The sequence below is a fragment of the Chaetodon auriga genome, chromosome 21 (genome assembly GCF_051107435.1).
Source record: "Chaetodon auriga isolate fChaAug3 chromosome 21, fChaAug3.hap1, whole genome shotgun sequence".
Lineage (NCBI taxonomy): Eukaryota > Metazoa > Chordata > Actinopteri > Chaetodontiformes > Chaetodontidae > Chaetodon > Chaetodon auriga.
In genome coordinates, this window is record NC_135094.1 from 1,355,564 (window position 1) to 1,370,000 (window position 14,437).

General features: G+C 47.3%; 1 protein-coding gene across 1 annotated transcript in view; it reads left to right on the top strand.

The window, feature by feature from the left end:
* LOC143339681 (NLR family CARD domain-containing protein 3-like) overlaps positions 1–14,437 on the top strand; it is a 371,505-nt gene that overhangs the window by 261,287 nt on the left and 95,781 nt on the right. The window lies entirely within an intron of this gene.

The window sequence follows — 14,437 nt, forward strand, 5'->3', positions numbered from 1 at the left end:
AACTATGTCAGATATGTTGTTGTTTACTTGCATCCCAAATACTTCAAGTTCAAACCCAAAGAATCTGTAATTCATTCACGGCGACGGTGCGTTTCATTTGGCCGTCTCCGGCGGTGACACCGGAAACACCAGGTATCACGTCACCAAGTGAGGAAGGAAGCGCTGAACGCGACTAAACGACAAAACCTCCCACAATACTTCACAGCCTCGTCACACTACTACTTTTGTTTTACCTGTTTTGGTTGAGAGACCTCTAGTGGCAGAAATCGAGTACTGCACTGTGAGAAAACAATAAGCTCGGAATTAAACACGTATGAGAAGAAGAAGGAAGACAAAAAGCGTTTACTTCTGTCATTAAGCCAAAACAACTTTGGCCAATCCAGAGTTGACTCCATGATACACATATTTCTACTTTCAGCATGACTTACAGAAACTGACCAATCAGAACTGAAAACTTCTCTACCGAAGAGAAGACAAATCACAATAAGAGTAACAAAATCCACTAATATGAACATAGTAACAATGTCAAGTCTCTGCAGTTACTGCTACAAAAAGATTCTTCGCTGACCCTTAAACTCCTCCGGGCTCGTTAACGTCCGTCTGTGACACAGTCGATGCAGCTGATTGCTGCCATTTTGGAGAACGTGCACGATTCCAGCGGGCGCATTGCGTCTCTGTTTCAGAAGCGTCTCTCAGCTCTGCTATGTGAAGACAGATGAAGCCAGACAGGAAGTCACACACAGGAACAGTGTAGAAAATCTGGTTAAATTTTCAAAATAAAACACCCTGTCCAGACTCCTTATTCAACATCAACAATCAAAACAAGTAAAACAGCCGAAAGAGAAACCTTTTAACTACAAAGTCGACTTGGTAGAAGCACAAATATCAAGGAAAAGTGGCCAAATAAACAAAATCTGTCAACAAAGTCAGGCAGACACAACGTCCACTGAAAGCTCAGAATGTCAGACTGCTTTTTAGGACAGGTAACATCAGTCTGACTGGTTCGTTCTGATGCTAACTGCTAATGGTAGCTGCATGATAACAAACAGTGGTTTAGAATTCAACATCTGTACTGTTTGGTAATGTTTTACATTTTGTAGCTGAACTAATAAATATTTCCAAAACGCCTGATATGCTAGCGAGTGTCAGCTTCTTAGCTAGCATTTGGTGTGGGTGTGTTAGCTAGCTGATAACATAAATGTTAGCTAACCAGCTCACCTAAACATGTTGACGGTAACCACATTGCTTTTTGAATTGCATTTCCGTTTTACAGACATTGTCAGGACACCAGCTTCAAACTGGAACATCCCAGTTGAACTGGGACGCCTGGTCATCGTATGCTAACATGGAAACATTCTACTAACACGTCCTATTTGAACTGTATCCTGTTGATGGACAAACAGCTGGAAACAGAACAACATCCCTCTGAAATACACTCGTATGTAATGTTTCTTCCAGTTGGCCGATGCGTGCACTGGAGAGCATGAACAGCTCTGCAGTGGCGTCGCCCTGTGAGATCCAACGTGAAGTCATTCACCATCGTTTTCCACAGGACGATCTGCTAACGACTCACAGCCAGAGCAGGACAGCACCATCCAATCACAAGCTGCCTCTGAGTCCTGGCTGCTTTTAAAGGACGTGTGTTGTGGTTTTGACTACGAGGGCAAACCAGGAAACCCCAGCAAACAGCAGCACAACACTGTGTGTGTGTGTGTGTGTGTGTGTGTGTGTGTGTGTGTGCGAGTGTGTGGCGTGTCGTGAGCAGAAGTCGATTTGTGTTGATGAGGTAATGGATTGAGGTTAGTGTGTGTGCTGTTGTGAGGAGACATGAACAAAACGACATTTATTTTGAGAATGAAGGGAAAGAAAGTGCGTGTGTGTGTGTGTGTGTGTGTGTGTGTGTGTGTGTGCGTGTGCGTGCGTGCGGTTTGGCTTGTCTTTGGTCTGGTATCTGCTGCTCTCATCTGGTTTTGGAGACTCGTCCTGTCATGATCATGTCTTATGTTCTCATGTCATTTAAGGACGTGGCACACATGAAGAGAACACACACATTTTTTTTTTCCTGCAGTTTACATGCAAAGACTTTGACGACCAGTTTGGTGTGTGTGTCATGTGTGTGAACTTTTGCTTTCATGTCAGCAAAGAAGAAATGCCAGCACACTCAAATACGACAGTTTATGCAGCAGCAGCAGCAGCAGCTCAGTCTGAGGGCTGCCTGTGTTTTCTGAAGCTTTTGAGGTGCACGTCACGTCACGTCACGTCACGTCACGTCACGTCACGTCACGTCACGTCACGTCACGTCACGTCACGTCACGTCACGTCACGTCACGTCACTTTAAATGGCCTGACCGGTGGCTGAGGAGGGTGGAGGCCAGAAACTGGAACAGCTGCTTCACCTGTTTACATGAGCTGTACAATGAAATCAGTACTCACGAATCCTGCAGATATTCAGGTTTGATGGAGGGAAACTGGACACCTGGCAGCAGGTGGAGCAAGCACACACAAGACATGATCAGGATACTTCACTTTGTTCTCTGGGTCCATGTTGGATGAACTGCTTTGATCCAAACTGCGATGATGAAGAGTTTAATTGTCTCCTTTGGCTCTCATATCAACACGGATGAGGTGGACGAGTCGTAGCGTTTGGAACATGATGGCTGTATCGGAGGTGGTTGTGGACTGAACACAGGGACGCTTCATCAATAGGCTGATAAACGACCAGAATGTTGTTTCAGAAACATTCATGAACTCTGAAATTATTAAACTTCCTGTGTGCCTCAGCGTCGCTGCGTGTGTGTCTGCAGTATAAATAGACGTCGCTCTTAATGACAGGAGGACAGTGAAATGGCTTGCAGATGACACCGCCCTGCTCGGCAGCGGAACATCAAAAGATCAGCCGTTCTTTGCTCTTCTATCTTTGCGAGGACCACGTTGATGCTTCAGATCAGCGCTGTGAGGAGTTTTACCCACCATCACTTCTTCAGGAAGCTCTCAGAGTGTGGGCATGAAGCCGACCGTCTGGGCTGAAGCTGGAGCTGCAGAAAGCTTCGTGGAGATTCCGGTCCTCAGAAGTATGGCAGTGGAAATGTGTGAGTGTCTGCGCAGATCAAAGGCCGCAGCCGACCACAGCGGGGTGTTTCCCTGCCAGCACAGCAGCCGATGTGGTCGAATGATGCCTCGCTGGTTCAGGAGGTGACGTGTGTTTGGAAAAGACGCCGTCCGTGACAGAGTTCACGTCACGAGCAGAGAATACGTTTCACATTTAAAGGATACGCTTGAGTCTGCAAAACGTGACACGATGTTATCTGACTGTCATTTCAACCAGAAACGGACATATTTTACTTCATGTTCATGAACTACAGCTGATAAAACACGCTGCCAGTTAAACCAGTGGAATATGACAAAGATGAGTGTGCTGAGCTGAATGTTTAATCGTCTCGGTGTGTTATTATCGGGCTGTTCTGCACTGACAAACACACAGTTTCCTCCTGCTGACCGGACCTGCAGCTGTCAGACCGACTGAAGGTTTCATATCTGATTCGGTTCACTGCACACTTCATCACAGCATTTTGAGAAGAACATCAAATCATTCATTATGAAAGGCTGAACTGACGGCTGTTAAAGCCCAGTTAGAAGTGCTTCTGGATTGTGTCATCGGATTCACGTCCAAACCAGAAATGAAGGATGAAAAATTAACATTAACACTTGTAATAATTCATCACATATTTTCCAGATAGTCTGAACGTCCCTGCCGGTGTTCTGTCCACTCTGAGGACAGTCGTCCCTTTAGCAGCATACTCGAGCTCTCTGCAGAGACGACGTCCAGAAGCAGCTTTGAAATATTCCAGAATAACTGACTGTAACTTTCAGGAAAGACGTCCAGAATCCTTTGTTCCGTGAACACCTTAAGGTTCTCGCCGGCTCGTCAGATCCTGCACGTCGCATCAACAAAATGGAGCACAGGAAAGATAAAGATCTAAACGAGTAAATGATCTCGCCTGTTTGACTTTATATGAAGTCACAGAGTCTCTTAAAACGCACAGCTGTGCAGTTAAAACGCTTTCCTGTCGATAAGAAACCTCCCGAGGAGCCTCACAGGACCCTGGACTGAGCGATCAGATCAGGCTAAAGAAAGCACGCTGGCTAATTTAACGCGGAAGTTTTTCTTGACAAATTACAGACATGGACGATTTGCACGGGAATAAAAACACTGAAGGCAATTATCACAAATTACTGCATTTCCCCGAGCGATAGCAGCTCAGTGAGAGTTAGCTTACAGCACAGAGGGCGTGACGGCGGCCATCTCCCCAAAGACGTCCAGCAAACGGGAATCTGACGGTCCTGCATGGACGGAACGACGGAGACCAGACGTCCGAGCGTCTTCAGGCTCTCTTTCTTCACCAGATAAGATGATAAAATCCAAGACTGATTAACAACCCTTCAAGGTTCAAGGTTAAAAACTCAGCTCTGCGTATTCAAACAGAAACATATTTCAGCTAATTCACTTCATTTCCAGCAGCAAGATGAGAAACTTCACATCAATCTCACGTCTGTGTCTGAAGTGAGCTGGAGTCAAGGCGTAGTTAGCCTAGCTTAGCATCAGTGCTGGATAGCACATTACTTTTGCATTATTTCTGTAATGCATTACAGTAATATGGCTAATAACCTTTCCCTGGTAATGAAGTAGTATATCCAGTTGCTGACAACATGTTAGCGTTAGCTATGAAGCGTTCAGCAGCTAACAGCGACGTCAGCCCTTTAATATCATTCAATTCAGGACAAGAACTCGAAAACACTGATGGTTGAAACTATAAAGCAGCACAAAAATAACAATAGCCAACACAAACCAACACACATTTCTGCAGACACTTCGGTGAAAGTAGCACAAAAGCCGTGTAATCAGAAACATGTTACTCCACGCAGACAGTAATGCTTGCACAGGACAGTAGCTAGTAATGTGAAATAAATGACCTTTTTAAAGTGATTTCCCAACTGCTCAGCATAAAGACTGAAGGTAAGAGGAAGCTGTTGGCCTGACTGTCCAAATACCAAAGCTGGTTCAAACAAAATGTATGGTGTCCGGGCTGGACTCAGTCAGGTCGGCTGGACTGATGTGGCGCAAGACTCGAATTTTATTATGTTTAGAACTCCTGCAGACATTGTGTGTGTGTGTGTGTTGAGACGTGTCTGACACTGACAGGAAGCTGCCTTGAAGTTTTAGTGTAGTTAGATGGTCAACATGGTGACAGGCCGCCGATAAGGTGAGCTACACCTTGTGACCGTGATGACTCAGCGCTCACACATCAGCCTGCAGGCCAATGTGAAAACAGGTTTATGTTTAGCCTGTAAGAGCTTAATAACATAATGGCCACAGAGCAGAAAACTGCATTCATGTGATACTGCACACACACACTCTGAGTGTGCGTGCATGTGTGTTTGTGTGTGTGTGTGTGTGTCGTATGTGCAGCCTGACACTGACGTTATGTCCACAAAAATCACAAACTTCTCATCACTCATGTTTAAAACTCAAAAACTGTGGTGCAACAGGACAGTTTGAGCCAAAATCTTTAATTCATTCAGTCATTTTTCATTTGCTTCTTGCTTCGTTACGGCCGTCGAACACTTATTTAGTCAGCAGGCAGCTGAAGAATGTCTGTGAGGAGCTTTATGTCGCGGCTGGATATCCTCTGAAGCTATTTTAATCATGGCAGAAAATGTAAATGGGGTTAGCCCGAGTTTCTCTGGAACCGCAGAAAGCCATAGAGAGCGGCAGGAACGCCGTCTCAGGTCAGCAGGATTGTATCTGAGGTCGGCGGTTTGGCCCTGAATCGGCCGCGACCTCCAAACCTCAAACTGATTTACTGTCTCTCATGGAAAACACACTCTGTGCTTAAACGCTCGGCTGAGCCGGTAATTAGACGGCTGCTGTGACTTCTTATCTCTGTAGGGTTTAGTTTATAGTTTACAGAGTAGTATTTCCACTGAGTCACACTGACAAATGAACCAGAAACCGTCTGGTGGCCTCATCACAACGAGACCCAAACCATTAATCACTCATTTCGTGTGCATGAGAAACTCTGTGGAACCATCCGGCGTCGACCAGAACCAAGCAAACTGACCGAGAAGCTCTCCGGTGTTCACCACAGAGCCGTCTCCCATCTGCTCCGTCTTTTCAGAAATGAAGTTTCTGCTGAAATTCATTGTGTGCATTTAATCCATCCTAACTTCTATGAGCAGCCAGTGAGCGACGCTCAGACACCGACTACAAGCCAGAGCCTTCATCAGGATAAACCCAGCACCTCTGTGTTTGAAGGTGGAGGGAACCCACACAAACAGAACAGAACCCAGCAGAGATCCAGAGATCCAGGAACCCATCTGAGGCGACATGCTGACCTCTGACCTCCCTGCTGCCAGCTGTGAAAGGTAGGGGATGTGTTGAAGGTGGAGGTTATTGTCTGGTTTCAATGCAGAAACACTGAGCTGCTGATGGAGCTGAGTTGATGGATTGTGTTTTGTACTGCAGAGTGAATCCTGTCTTTGCTCTGCAGTCTTCCCCTCTGACGGTCAGGGGTAGACCCTGACCCTGACCCTGACCCTGACCCTGACCCTGACCTCGACACCACAGGACAGATGTTTCTCAGCTCTTGTCTTCTTCAGTGCTGCTGAGCTGTTTTGTGAGACAGACCGACTGGACACAGTCCGACCACAGACCTTCAGTCCTTCTGAAGCAGCTCAGTCTGAGCCGCAGCTTGATGCCATTTGTTTCCCATCAGCCTCCTGTAACACGTTATTATCGGCTCAGAGCGCCGACCTCGCTCACGGTCCGTCATCCCTCAGCTTTCATCTGATTCTCGTTTCCGCTCTCCTCTTTGTGAGCTTTCAGGACGACATGCAGTAAAACGAGCTGAAGCTGTTCCTTCATGTCTCTGTTACAGTCCAGAGTTTTCTGCTCAACGCGCTGCTTCACTCAGTCTGTCTTTAAGAAGACGATCATGGCCGGCGTCACGAGTTCATCATAATAATTCTCATATCTTTTTATTTTTGCTCCGATTGTTGGTTTTGCATCTTTATTTATCAGTGTCAGCCTGGAAGGGAGGATCCATCTTCAACCTGACGGTGATGATATGAAATGAACGGAACTTGTATTTCAGTCATCTGAACGGAGCAGGGTGTCTCTGTCTGTCCCACAGCTCAGACCTTCAGTCCTGTGTCAGTCCTCACTTATACAAAGTAATGTTGTGTTCGCTCTGCTGATACAGACCCACAGTGTTTCCAGGAAGTCTCTGAAAACCGTCACAAGTTTACGTCAATCTCAGACAAAGTAACAGAGAGAGCAGAGGTCAGAGACAGACTGTGGACAAAGTTACAGAGAGTCCAGCACGAAGACTGAGGGTGTCTCTCTGCAGGGTGACCGAAGGAAACCTCACAGATGAATCAGACTCTCAGTAAGATCAGCCGTCATGTCTTTTATTCCCACTTCAAGTGTTTGTCTGCTCGCTTTGCAGCCTTTGATCTGAAAACAGTCGAATTATTATCATCCACACAGACAAACAGCAGCCACGGCCTTTCATACCAGCTACGAATAAAAGTCAATGAAGAAATCCATGTGAGAAGGTTGTACTGAACCTTCCAAAGTCTGGGAAGTGGAATAAGAGCAAAGAAATGTACAGTTGTAAACTTAATGTAAGTTAAAGGGATTCGTTCACTGGATCCATGATGGCAGCGTTTGCTGCGTCGCAGTGTCGCTGCTGCTGGACTCATGTTTGAAAGTTCATCATTAATTTAACATTATTACACATTTAAAGTTCATTCACTGATGATTTCAGAGCTGAAGATGCACCAGCTTTCAGTGGATTTCCTCCTAAAGGGTGAAACATGTTTTCAGCCAGAATAAATGTTGGCGCTGTGATTTCACCTTTCTTTAACTTCAGTTTCATGTTGTGACTGTGCAAAGATCACTTGGTGAGGGTTTAGAAAAGAGGAAAACATCCTGTTCATGCCACCACCGTCCCATCCTGATGATAAACTCAGCTCAGATAAACGTGAGTCCTCCACTTTAACACACATGAAAAGTACAAATGTATCTTCTCTGTGGTTTGCAGGAACGTACAATGCTAAGGTTGTGCTGTGTTGATGCTACGTTTGTCTGTTCTTGCCCAGAAAACATGGAGAACATCTAACGTAATGTAAAAAGCTGCTTCAGGTGAGTCTTTCTTGAAGTGGGTTAGCTGTACGCGAGAGGGACGCTAAACCCGGCATGCTAACGTGTAATGGCTTTGTGAAGACGACGAGAGGGTGCTGTCAGCAACGCGTCTCCAGACTGACTTGAACCTTTCCCTGTGAGTCAGTCAGCACATGAAAAGTTCTACAGGAAGACCTTCCTGTACACAAAACATCCTCCTCTTCCTCTCAGTGATGCACGCTGCAGAGCCGACAAGGAAACCTTCTGCTGGTGAGGCATCGTGAGCGATAATAACGTCCTAATTGGCTAATTACCAGGCTGGCTAGCTCAGCGCTGGAAGGTCGCGCACGTTAGATTAGTCACCATCATTACAGCGAAACAAGCAAAAAGACAAATATACCCACAGCAGGATGAGCGCAGGCGGTGAGCGACTCGCCCACAGAGGTTCAGGGTTAAGGACGCGTTAGTCATCAGCCGGTTCAGCGTGGTTCAGTCTGACAGCAGGCAGCCATCTCCAGCTGATCCACATCACAGGACTGAAGAGTTCCAGCCGAAACCAGCAGGAGGCGATCGGCTGGAGAGTCCGCCGACCACGCCGGCTCGTGTTTCCCTCTGAGTTCATCCGTCGACACGTTGACTGAGCGAGGCTTCATTTATCACAGAGGACTTAGATCTGAAGTCTAATTATCGTCATGTTGGAGCAAATCGAGAAATGATTAGTCTCATAAACAACAGATGAAAAGTGATAGTTCGTTAATGTGATGATGACGCTGATCACCTGCCAGCTGCGTTCACTCTTCATCATCGTGACTCACAGAGGATGAACCCTCTGGAAACCCTTTCCTCTGGCGCCACCCTGAGGACAAACTGAGAATCACCAGGAGCGTTGTTCTGAGGACTGTTTGGACTGATCGTTCCGGGCTGGTTCCGTGTTCTCCGGTTCCTGACGTGCAGGTTCCAGACTGGATGGGCCAGTTCCCGTCCGGCTGAACACGTTTCCTCTCATGGTCCAGAGGGACCTGCTGTCCTGTCTCTGTATTTACTGCTTTCACTCCCCGCGAATTGAAAACTCATCTCCCAGCCCCCCCCCCCCCCGTCCAGCTGTCCCTACAGTAAAACATCCCTGTATGTGAGTGGACAGACAGTCTGTGGACTGTGGACAGACAGACTCACTGCTGCGTCTCAAACATCATTTCTGGATGATTTGAGCGCCGCAGCTGCAGAAATAAAACACTGATACAAACCAGTTTCTGAGAGTAAAATGTAGCTTTAAGGAAAGCTACAAGTGACGCCGAAGAGTCTCTGCTGTCAAGGTCTGACACACACACACACACGCACACACGCGCACACGCGCACACACACACACACACACACACACACATACACACACACACACACTCCCTCTATCAGTGGCGGTGATATCCTCCGGCCCTGTTCTGTCCTCCACAGCGACACTCAAGACTCAACAGGACTGATAACGACCAGCCTGACCCTCGCCTCAGTGTGTGTGTGTGTGTGTGTGTGTGTGTGTAGTTGTGTCAAGGCTGCTGGTGTGTTCGTCTGTAACAAACAGAACGATTTACAGTTTGTGTTTTGGAGCGAGTCTATATTGTGAATGTCATAAACATCAGAGTTTACAGCTGCTCCCACACTAATAAAACAGAAGAAGAAGAAGACGACGAAGAAGAAGAAGAAGAAGACGACGACGACAGTGAGCTGAAAGCTAAATAAATACTGTTATGAGCTTTTCTGTGGGTTTCTGATTTATTTCCCACAGTGAGTCTGATTAACCTGAACTGTCTTCCTGTGCAGATGGATTTAGGGCAGGTGTGCAAACACAGGCTCTTTAATGCTGATGATCCATTTCATTTGCTTTGCTCATGTTTTTGTTCCTGAGCTTCATCGTGACGTTCAGCTCATCGTTTATCTGTCCGACACAAACTTCTCGGTTCAGCTTTGCTCTCAGTGCGTCACTTCACAATAAAAGCTGTAAAAAGCCTCAGTTCACTTCCTGCTGAGCAGCAAACAGCAGACAGACAGTCAGACAGCAGCTGGTGGACATTTAGCATTTAGCAGCTAAAGAGCAGATATGTCCCTCAGGAGCTGGAGGAGACCAGAACCAGAGCTAAAAGAGAGACAAGACTGGACGGACGTCCATCAGGGGACACAAACAGAGTCCATGTCCATTATCAGGCTGATCTGCTGGATGAGAAACAAACAAGTTCAACACGTCAGCTCAAAGCTGGTGATGTGTTTAATGTCTGGCCAAAAATCAGTTACCGCAGGTTTTAAGGTACCCTGTGGAGCGTCTGACCTGCTCGTGACCAACACGAGCAAGTTCTTCAGCAAGAGTCTGACCAGAGTCTGAAGGACGCACATTCATACTTCTGTCCGAGGATTAAAGGGCACGTCCTGTCCGGCAGAAACGGACGCAGCAGTCAGACTGAACGAATCATCATAAAATAAAGCAAAAGGAGGAAAGTGTGAAGTAAATCGACGACCGTGACGAATAAATATACAACGTACTTACTCTGCGCTCCTGGAATGAAGATGGAGAGACAGGCGGGCAGACGGAGGCTGGCACCACGTCATCTGCTGACGGATGAAACACCGAAGGTCACAAACGGTGTAACCTTCACTCAGAGACGCCTCGTAGCGAAGCCGAGAGAGAGAGAGCAAAAAACAGCCATCAAAAACCTCAACACTCAGCAAACTGCCTTGTTTTTTAACTGCAGCCAGACTGACGGCTGCTGGTCAGACTGGAGCTCGTCAGCAGGCGGCGGGTCGCTGCTCCTCGGCGCCCTGCTGGACGGACGCCATCTGTAAAGCTGCAGAACAAGAAGAAGCAGCCGTGAACACAGCAGACAGATGGTCAGCTCATGAAACAGTGACCGCGCTGAAACGCCATCGTCCAGCAGGATTCAGCCTCCTTTCAGCTCCGCTTTGGTCTCCTGCTGCTGCTGGAAACAGCAAAGCTGAAACAAGGCTGTGTCCAGCAGGAAGTGACATCACTTCCTGTCTGCAAACATCACAGTTTGCTGTAACAAACCTGTCCTGACTGTCCTCCCGTTTGCTCCGGACTTTGACCCTTAGGAGCAGTGAGACGTGGACAGATTTCCATGAAATTTGCTGTGACTCTTCGTGATCCCCACAGAATGATTCCTGATGACCTCAGTGACCTCTGACCTTCCCTTCAGCGCCGCCATCAGGACGAAATTTACTCCGTAACAGTAACAGCATCAAAATCTGACGTGCTGAAAAGGGCAAAGATATCAAACCGATCAGAGACGGAGAGAGGCCTGCGAAACAGACTGTGTTCATTCATCTCATTCATCATCCTGCTGCTGAAAAGCCAGCCAACACATTCCTGCACACACACACACACACACACACACACACACACACACACACACTGCTGTGTGTCGTCTGTTTAATTTCCTGGCCTGCTATCGTTTTACTCTGCCGAGTCGTCAAAATAGGATTAGAGCGTTTAATAAAGGATGATTCCCACCATGAGGATATGACTCTGCAGGGCAACACACACACACACACACACACACACACACACACACACACACGCACACACTGTAACACCTCAGGAGTCTTTACTCTGATCATCTGTTCAGCTTCTCAGTTTCCACTGGATTAATAAACACCTGAACACTTATATAACCTGACTGCTTCACTTCCAACACACACACACACACACACACACACACACACACACACACACACACACACACACACACACACAGAGTGATCTTTGTCACTTCTTTGAGCCAAAACAATGAAGCATGAAGAAACAGTTACATCAGCGGATGACTGTGATTGGCTGAGACCCCCGTCAATCACCTCCGGCTGTACTCCACCTGGGCCTCACCGTCCTGCGACACTTCAGTCACATGATTCACGGCGTTTCACCTCGGACAGGAAACGCTGCTCCGAGACACGTCGACCTGAGGACCACAGGTGTGTCCTGGTCAGCTGATCTCATTGGGCATTGGCTGTAATATTAATTTCACTGCATGATGAAGAGGCATCAGCGCGGCTCCGCCTGTGTGTGACCACAGCCTTCACTGACTGCTTCTCGATGGAAGCTCACCTGCGGCGGCGGACAGCGAGTCAGAAGCCGTTGATTGGACGGAGAAGCGGAGCTCAGCTCTGAGAGGCTGAGATGAACTCAGCGCCGACTTCTGTGATGAGAGAATCACGGATCGCCGTGTTCCCTCGTTCCTCGCTGAAGGTGTCACCTCTGGACCAATCAGAGCGGCTCGCTCTGCGACACGGCAGTGGAGGAGTGCTGATGAGTCACTGTGCCTACGATCAGGACGGCTGAGGATGAGGATGATGATAATGAGTGCTTCATCGTACCATAGAGCAAGAAATGGAGAGTTATTACCGCGGTGATGAGGCAGGAAGTCAGGCAGCGTGCGTGTGTGCGTGCGTGCGTGCGTGCAGACATATGCTCCACACGTCCTGTCAGACAAACTCCATTTCATGAAGCGTTGCTCATCTTTAATATCAGTGTTATTGTCTGACGGTGTGATTTCAGTACTGCAGGTCAGGTTGTGTGTGCTGTGTACTTGTACTACTTCATACTAGTGACAGAGTACACAGAGTACACGTGGACGTTATCCGAAATGTTTGAAACGTGAGATGCTGTTTGTCAGGACCTTCTTCAGAATGACGCAGGAGGAAACGAGGAGGTGCATGTCATGACAACAGCTCCTCCTTCCTCCCCTCTGCTCCTCTCATCTCACTGTGAGGAGAAGTACTCAGATATTTCACTGAAGTAAAAGTACCTGCCTGACGCTGTACAATTACTCCATCACAAGTAAAAGTCCTGCATTCAACACCTGACTTAAGTACAAGTACAGAGTAAAAAGTAAAAAAAATGGTCCCTGTGACAGACAATCTGAAGTACTTCATATACACTTAGCTAGTTTACTCCAGTGGTTCTCAACCTGGGGGTCGGGCCCCTCCAGAGGGTCACCAGACCAACCTGAGGGGTCGTCAGGCGGTTGAAGGGAAAGAAGAAGAAACGGTTCTGACACATAAACCTGCTTTCAGTTTTTGTGAATGAGCCGCACAGCAAAGGAAGGAAAGAAGGAAGGAGGAGAGGAAACAAGGGGACAAGATAAAAGGAAGCAAGACAAATGGAGAGTTGAAGTATTTGAAGTAGTAGTAGTACAGCGGCAGTAGCAGTATGAGGAGTAAGAGGTGATGCAGCTGAGGAGCTTCAGGTAAACAAGTTCAGTGATGAAGGCTAATTACTGAAGTTCAACGCTCCGATGACGACGCTTCAATGGCGGAGCTTTCATCCAGAAGGAGCTGACGGTGGACGTTCACGGGTCCAAAAGGACGCTCAGCGGCCTGAAGCGTCCGTCCAGTGGTCAAAGTTAAAGGTTTGATCGGCCACGATGGTCCGAATGGGGCATTCGGTGGTCCGAAGTCACAGTTCCTGGATTAATGTGGTCTAAACTCAGCGTTGGATGGTCTAAGCTGGAAATCTGATGGTCAAAAGTGAATTTTACTGGTCTAAACTGGGTTCTTTGGTCTACGATGGCACTTTAAGGACCTTCTCTCAGGATGTTCCAGAGCTCTAAAGAAGGCGTCCGGTGTTCAGTGACATGACGCTTTAAGGTGGACGTTGGTGTTTTAACCCCATGAAAGCGACCGTGGGAGGCTGCTGTTAAACCCAACAGAAAAACAGCTCCAGTGTTCGTCCTTTTTGATGATGTCATCGCGTTACGTGGCGTGTGGTGCTCGGCGTGGTGATGGACGGACGTGGTGGCTTCTTTCATCACTACGTTTTGTGTGTTGAGTAAAATGTGATAACAATAAAAACAAAAAACGTTTGAAGACTTCATCAGTGATGATGGTTCATGGACTGACGGCGTCCTTCAGAGGAGGCCCTGACAGAGTCTGGAAGGTTCACAGGAGCTCTGAACGTCCACACTGAGGATTTCATGGTCAAAGTTTGACATCAAACTGGTGGTGATGGTCTCAGCTGGCCTTTAATGGTTGCTGCTGGGTATTTAATGGTCCAAACTGGCCATTGTAAAATGTGTGTTTGAAGGACTGAGCTCGACTTCAGTGGTCTTAGATGGTGCACATTTGATGGTCTGTGATGGTTTTTGAGGGTCTCAGTTTTCATTTGATGACTGGAGCTGGAGGCTTGTTGGTCTAAGCTGAGGTCTGGTAACCTAATCTGGTTTTGGACCAGTATAATTGGCCGTTTGACAGTCTGAGCAG